Raw genomic sequence first — 7634 nt, 5'->3', positions numbered from 1 at the left:
AAATTATTCTCATAGAAACGTCTACATTTTTATAGTACATATATTCTGCAAGAGAAGAACTCTGATTTGGTTTCTGACATAGTGTCAGTTAACATGTAGTATGTAGTGCTCTAGACCATTAGTTGTCTATGGAATCAATAATAAAGTTGTCCAGTCTGTTTAGTTCGTGGAAAGGATACGTCTTTTCTCCAATTTCTTTGGCATCTTGCTATTTCAAATTCTTTCGCATTTTAAACATAACAAACATTTGAAGATGATGGTAAGTTATAAAGTAGCACAGCCTATTTTAAGTGAGGAATGCTGTTCCCTTCAGTCTTGATGTGCCTTAATGTTTTCCAAGTCCTCAGGAAGTCAATGTCAGTAAGCTGCACTAGGTCAGTCTTTTACACAGTGGGATTCTGCAGCCAATTACTATCCTGACTGAATGCAAGATGATGCCTGCATTTAGATGTTAAAATAAATGAGTGACTTAGAGCAGTAAAAAAATTCTATATGATGCTATAATGATGGACGCATGCCATTGTGTACTTGTGTCCACATGTAAGGAGAATTATGACAGAACCCTAAAATGATGTGGACTTTGGGTGGTAATGATGTTCATTGTAGGTTCACCAATTGCAGCAAATGTATCTCTGGGGTTATACCGGGGACACTTGCAAAATGGGAGAAGGAGAGCATGTGGGAATGCTCCATACTTTTCTCATTCTGTTGCTATGAACCTAAAAGAGCTCTAGATATAAAATCTTTTAAAAAAACAATAAGTATGAAACAAAACAAAAATATAGTGAAAAGTATTATCAAAGGTCTGTGGCTTTAATAATTGGAGGGACATGTTCTTAGAGAGTACAATTTAAATATGCATTTTCTCATTTCTAATTCTTGTGCTGATTTACTAAAAAGCAATCAATTAAAGTTCAAAAGCACTCAAAATACTCAATTCAGGTATCATGCAAATAATAAGTGCAAATGGAATTTTATACATTGAATCATGAGTAGGTTGCTTGCATTTCTATTATTTAATGCCAAAAGCTCAGATGAGCATTAAGGGAAGAATACTTAGCAGCAGATATCACACCCATCGATTGCCCAAGCTAGAAACCTAGACCTCGCACTTGTCTGTTCTGGTTCTATTGTCATACCCATCCTCAAACCAAATCATTCACCAGGTTCTGTCGGCTGTAGTTTCTATGGCCTCTCAAATCCACCCCCTTTCCTACATTTGAATTTTGGCTACTCAGCCCACACTCACATTATTTTCAAGCAAAGCATGGTCTTTCCTTCATCTGGTCCCCTAGTCCTTACTGTAGTTTCTAGAACTTTGCCACATAAAGCTAGCAAATGCATCTCCTTGCTAGAAGTACTTGACTGGGGTCATACTAGATCTCATGTCCACCTCTTGGTTTTGGGTCACTTTCTCCATACTTGAAGCTTCGTTGATATTTCATGACTTAGGGCTTTTGTAATACTCTTTCCTCTGAAGGCCTGGGATGACCTTTTTGCTTTCATTTGTGAGGATTATGCTTTTGCTTTGAATTGGAGGACCTTGGAGATGATAGCCTCCTTCTGACCCCGCCCCCAGCTCCTTAGTCTTACCTTGTCACAGTGCTATACACATTGAATTCTCTGCTTTTTGTGTTTTCTCTCACTGGCCCTCTTAAAGGATTATAAACTATTTGGTTCAGGAGCTTAACCTTCTTTGTGCCTTGCATGGCGTCTGGCACAAAGATGGTGTTTCAATAAACACTTGATGAACAAAAAAATTAATAGATAAAAGAGAAAAAATAAATATTCAAAGTTTCCTACTCCCTTTATTAGTTCACAACACTCATGGAGTTCATACCAATTAGAAAGCATCACAAGCTCTATGCAGGAATTCACTTTTGTTCTAACCAAAGACACTACTCTTCAAAGACACAAATGACATTAAATCTTTTGTAAATGAACCCACTGGAGTGCAAGAAGGAATATTATATTGAAAAACATTAAACAATCTGAAACAAAAGCAGATCATTTCCCAACCACAAATTGTAAATTAAAGAAACAAAATTCTCCACCAATATTAAGTAAATACTGCTAACATGTTAAGGGGAAGAGACAACCAAATCAAAGGAATAAGTCTGTTGAATGAAGACAAATGGTGAAAGAAAGAACATCAGCCAAGAGACTAAAATGCCAGAAGGCCTATTTGGACAATGGGGGAAAACAAAACAAATTCAAGAGTTTTACAAATGTCTGATTTCTATAGGGTTGTTCTGTTGTTTTTGCTCATTCTTCTCCCAAGCTGATCTTACAGACATTTCCCTTCGAGGGAGAGGTTTCAGCTGTCATCTTATCATGACGCATGCCACATGGGCGATGCAGTATGAAGAAAGGAGAGCCTTGTATGAGGCGACAGAAGGCTGGGCACACTTTTAACTGAGGGCCAGCTAGAAAAATAACATGAAAACTAGATTCTTCCCAAGGTACACCCCTGAAGAAATGCTGAAACTTCTTCCTCTTTTTTATTGTGTTTCTTCAAATATTGCCACTTCAAAACCTGTCTTAGTTTCCCCCAGCTTCCCCAGAGAGTCCAGCTACTCTGGCCATTCCTCCTGACCTCCCTGAGAGCTTTGGAATCAGTTTATTTAATTGTTGGTGTTATTGTGTTATGGTTATCTATCGTTATGTTTTTGTGTGTAAATATTGTCTCTATAATTGGATTATTCCTTCTACCAAGAACTGTTACTGACTTTTAAAGAATATTCCTGACAATTATTAGCACAATGGGTAATATATATATATATAAGTACCAATTCAGCAAATGTTAAAATTCAAATGAATTAAATGAAACAAAAGACATTTTATGATAGATTATTTTCCTCTTTCAAAATTATTAATCCAAACAAAAAATCATGGTATGACTATCTTTATTGTCTCTCTATATAACATATCTTTTTTCTCCTCTTGTTTTGCAGGATATAAGTAGATGTTCTATCACATTAGTAGTTCTCAGTCCTGGATGCACATTTGAATCTCCTGAGAATTAAAAAAAATATGACTGCAAACCTTCTTTCTAGACCAAGCTCAATTAGAAAATGCCAGGAGCTTTAAAAAGCAAAATCCAAGGGTCAGGGCAATGGCTGAGTGAGTAAAAGCACTTGACACGCATGAGGACCAGAATTTGAATCCTAGAATTCACACTAACAGTCAAATGCACAGTATATGCATCTATAATCCCAGTACTCTTTTTAAAAATATATTTCATTTATTATTTTTATTTTATGTGTATGAGCGTATTGCCTGCATACATGTATGTAAATATACCTATGCTGTGCAATGCCCACAGAAGTCAGAAGAGGGCATTGAATCCCCTGGAACTGGAGTTACAGACCATTGTTAGCCACCATGTGGGTGCTGGAATCTGAACCCAGGTCCTCTGCAAGAGCAGTCAGTGGTATTAATCACTCTACCACCTCTCCAGCCCCTAATCCCAGCACTCTTACAATGAGATTGAGAGGCAGAGACAGGAGAGTCCCCAGAAGTTTGCAGTCCAGCTAGCCTGTCATACATGGCAGAGAAATAGCAAAGAGATCTTGTCTCAAACAGGACCTCAAAAAGGTGGAAGGCAAAGACTGACATCTGAAGTCATCCTCTGACCTCCACACATGTACTCCGCCCAACACAAACACCACATACACAATTTCCAGACATGATTAAAAGACATAACTGAGCCCCAGGGCTAGACTCTTCATGAGACTTTGTAGTTAACTACAAAGCTGTTAACTACTCCAATGGGCTTCTTTTTATCTGTTGTCTATCTCATTTATACCCAGTTGTGTATGAGCTTTTAGGTTTTTCAGATATCCAAACATCACCTTCTTTGGTTTATAAGTACCTTTTTTGTAAACTTACAGTTAACTGTATAAACATTTTTTAACTACAGAAAAAAATGGAAGAGTACAAGTCAAAAAGCATAGAGAGTTGAGTGAAAACAGTTTTAATTGGTTCTATATATTTAAGGGGAAGAGGATGGAAGAGAATTGGTTTACTTTGCCAGAAAAAAATATTCAAACCATATTCATCTGAAACATCACTTAAAAAAAATTTTAAATACTTTGTTATTTTTATTTTATGTGTATGAATGAATTGGCTGCATGTGTTGTAAGTGCACTTGTGTCATGCAATGCCCATGGAGGTCAGAAGAGGGCATTGGATTCCCCTGGAACTGGAGTAATGGATGGTTGTTAGCCACCATGTGCTGGGAATCGAACCTGGGTCCTCGGCATGAGCAGCCAGTGCTCTTGACCTCTGAGCCATCCATCTCTCCAGCTCCCAAACCTATATTACTTTTTATATATAGAATATCTAGTTATTGATCAATAATGATATTTTCAGTTATTTGAATAATTGCATAAATTCCTAGTTTAGTTTGCATTCTTACACACTGTGGTAGTTTGAATGAGAATGTTCCCCATAGGCTCCAAGTAGTCAGACATTTTGTCCTTAGTTGGTGCCACTGTTTTGGGAGATGTTAGAATGTGTGGCCATGCTGGAGGAAGCACATCACTGAGAGAGGGTTTAGAGAGATCATAAGACTTGCTGGATTTCCAGTCATGCTCTGCTTCCCGTGCCTGCTTGAAGTTGTGAGCCTCTGCTTTCTGCTCCTACTCCAGCTGCCTCTGCCACCATGCCTCCCTGCCATGATGAACTCTTGCCCCTTTCAAACTATATTACTTTTTATATATAGAATATCTAGTTATTGATCAATAATGATATTTTCAGTTATTTGAATAATTGCATAAATTCCTAGTTTATGCAGACTCTTTAAAACTCTTTACATATAAACATATCAGACTCTTTAAAAATCTTTACATATAATCTTCTTACTTAACAGGCTATTTGAGCCACATAGTATTATTATAGCTCCTATACATAGAAACCGAGGCTAGAGAAGTTGAGAACCCTACCCAGGACCACACAGTTACTGTGACACAAAGACAGGATTGAAACCTGGGTCTGTCCAGCTTCAGAGCTCTTAACCTCTGCACTGTGCTCCAAGGAATAACTTCTACCATCTGGTGCTGCTGAATAAAGATCTGAATTAAACGCTTAACCCGAAATTCAAGGGTGATGGAAAAGAAATAAATTATGGGGGTTTTCCTTTTCATTTAGGTTCAACTGTAAGTCATTTATGAATTTATGTCTACTGTAATTGTGTTCGTAATTTTCCACTAGAATGTGTTTTGGATGATCTTGTAAAATTTCAAAGAAAATTCATGGGACTTTTCCCCAGTGTTAAATGATGAGGAAGAGCAGCCATGTGGCTGTAACGCATGGCTTATTTATATGGAAATTATAGAATATATTAATGCAACTGTTTTATGTTTAAATCAATGACAGTTCAACTACTGGTTCTGGAACATGTGGCGCTGTTTCTGGCTCTGTGAATGTATACATCTCTTGGCTCCATCCAGCCGTGTGCTTTTCTCACCTTAGGTCTTCATGTCACATTCCAGGCAGTTCTCCAAGATGCTTAAACATCTTTTCCCCTGTTGAACTCTTCCACTTCCCACCCCGCAGACCCAAAGAAAATTTCCTTTGAGCTCTCTTCTCAGTCTGTTCCTTATCAATCCCTCTGTTTTAGTTTTTTCAGGTCTCATAGCAATCCTTTCTCATGCATCTTTCTGACGAGGTAGAGGACCTCTATGGGTAAGGTCATGGTTTTGATAAGGGTTCATCCAAAGCTCAACTGTTAAAGGTCCCCAGCCTGTGGCACTGCTGGGAGTGGAGGTGATAAAACATTTAAGAGGTGGGGCATAATGGGAGGAAGTTGGGTTGTCTGGTGTGTGTCCTTGAAGGAGATAGCAGGACCTTGGCCACTTCTTTCTGTTTTCCAGCCATCATGAGGTGAACGCGTCCTCCATCCAATGTTCCTACTCTGAGGTACTACCTTGTCACAGGCCCAGCAGCAGTGCCAGCTAGCCACAGATTGAAATCTCTGAAGCTGTGAGCCAAAATAAAATGTTTGTTTTTTAAAAATGTATATTTTTATTGACCTTCTGTGCATTTCATATAAGAGATCTTAATCAAATTTAGACTCCTTCCCCCATCTTCACCCCAACCCCCTCACTGGCTTTCATGCATTCTGTCATATATGTTAAGGCCTAGCCAGTCAAGCATTTGTACCCAGGTGTCCCTTGGTGCAAGTTCATCTACTGGAGTCTAATCAGCCTGTCTAGAGTCACTCCCTGAAAGAAGATCTACTCTCCCTCACCCCGCAGTAATGAGTTGCCAATAGTTCCTCAGCTAAGGTTGAGGTGCCCATTTCCCCAGGCCTATGCTGGGCTTTTGTCTGATTTACTAGGCATGGGCCTTGTTCATGCTGTCACCATTGTTGTAAGTTCATATGACCAAGTTCCCAGGGGCCTGAAAGCCTCTGCTTCCTTATATTCATGCACCAATCTTGGCTCTTAGAATCTTTCTGTCCCCTCTTCTGAAATGATCCCTGAGCCATGGATTTAATATGAGTCATATCCAAGAACATATATTCTGCAGTTTCTTATTCTCTAAAACTTAGCCCGTTGTGGCCTTTTGTACATATTGTATTCTGTTGTATGAAGAAGCTTTGCTGGTGAGAGTTGAGGGATACATTAGTATTTCCTCTATCCCCTGTTCCACTATATTCCATGAACCTTAGGTGTAGAGGTTCCATTGCAGATGTCACTTAGGGCTGGGCATCTCTCTATGTGTGACCCATTGTAGAATTCTGCAATAGCCTCCATCTGTTGCAAAAAGAAGCTTCTCTGATGAGTGATGTATGATATTTACTTATCTGTAATTGTAAGGATCCATATTTAGCATACAGTAAGAAATTTTATTTGTCTACAGGTATGTCAGATAGGGTTTTCTCTAGGATCCATAACCTCTCCAGCCATGTGTATTTGGCTGTATTTACAGTGCCACCCATGAGTTTCCTCTCATTGAGAGATTTTTACAACCAATTAGATTATTGATTGCCCCTAGATAAAAGTGCCAATATAATTTTTAAGAGTCCATATGCATAGCTAAAGGCTACATAACAAGCAACAATGCCAGATAGGAGATACCTTCTTTTGAGTTGTTGACCAGGGAGGCCCAAGGAACTCCCAGATAGTAACCCAGCATAGAGCTGGGAAAATAAACTGCAGACCCCAATCTTATCTAAAGGAATATTGACAACTGATCCCTGCTAGATGAAGATCAGCTGACCTTTCTAAAACAAAGACCTCTAGATAGGCTGACTAGATTCATCAGATGGACAAGTAGTGGGGAACAGCTGGGGGTCCTGACAACACAGCAGACAGTAGCAAGACTAACAGAGTATAAGGGCTCTAGTAGGGGGAGGGAGGCTATGGGAGGGTGCCATCTAGGAAGTGGGTGTATAGTTGAATAAGATGGTTTGGGAAGTTCTGTGTGATATACACACAGAAAAAAAATCAACAAATTAAAAAAAATGTATTGTATTTGAGGAGGGAGCATAAAAGTTTACATCACCATTGAAATCTACCCGATGACTTTATAGATATACACCGGCGCCAAGGATCCAAGTGCAACCGATTATGACTAGTAATAATCAGATACATACAGATTAGAGATGCATGCGCCAACATCTCAGT

The sequence above is a fragment of the Nannospalax galili genome, unplaced genomic scaffold, assembly GCF_000622305.1.
Source record: "Nannospalax galili isolate Female #2095 unplaced genomic scaffold, S.galili_v1.0 scaffold831, whole genome shotgun sequence".
Classification (NCBI taxonomy): Eukaryota; Metazoa; Chordata; class Mammalia; order Rodentia; family Spalacidae; genus Nannospalax; species Nannospalax galili.
Note: the sequence above shows the minus strand (reverse complement) of the source record.